Consider the following 703-nt stretch of genomic DNA (forward strand, 5'->3'; position numbering starts at 1 on the left):
CTAGGTCGCATAGCCCTGGTGTACAAGTTGCCATCCCATGGTCACTTGTGGTTGCTGTGAGGCTGAACACTGTGATACGAATGTGTCAAATGCATTAATGGTTGGCTACCCAGTGCGAACTGAGAGTGGGGTGGAGCTTCCCGATTAAACAAGCTTGGGAGGAGGAGTGGCATCCACTTACATAATAGCTTGCCTCTGGAAACCCTATGAACCTGGAGAGAGGATGAAAGGCACCCAAGCGTTGAGGACTCTCCTTCATAGGGCTGCTATGAGTCGCCTGCGACTTGACGGCACTTAGCAACAACAACAACAATAAGATGTCTAGGGAGCTCTGGTGGCCTAGTGCTAAGAAGCTTTGCTGTAATCCCAAAGGCATGTGGTTTAACTGATAAATAACATCTTTCCATGAAATTTAGTGCTTCTGAAAACCCACTGGAAGGTCATCTATAGTTTGTTATGAATTGATAACACATAAAACAATTCCCACCATCAAATTGTTTCTGACTCTTAAAAACCCTGTAAGATGTAGTAGAATTGCCCCATAGGGTTTCTTAATCGATAGTTATCAAGAAAGAAAATTATCAGGTCTTTTCTCCCATGGAACAACTTACTGGATTTACCCCACTTTTGGTTAGGAACAGAATAGTTAGCCATTGTACTACCAAGAAGCCTGTGGAATTGAGGGAGGGGAAGGAAAAAAAAA

This window comes from Elephantulus edwardii, unplaced genomic scaffold (genome assembly GCF_000299155.1).
Source record: "Elephantulus edwardii isolate Elephantulus edwardi_28Jun2011 unplaced genomic scaffold, EleEdw1.0 scaffold00198, whole genome shotgun sequence".
Taxonomy (NCBI): domain Eukaryota; kingdom Metazoa; phylum Chordata; class Mammalia; order Macroscelidea; family Macroscelididae; genus Elephantulus; species Elephantulus edwardii.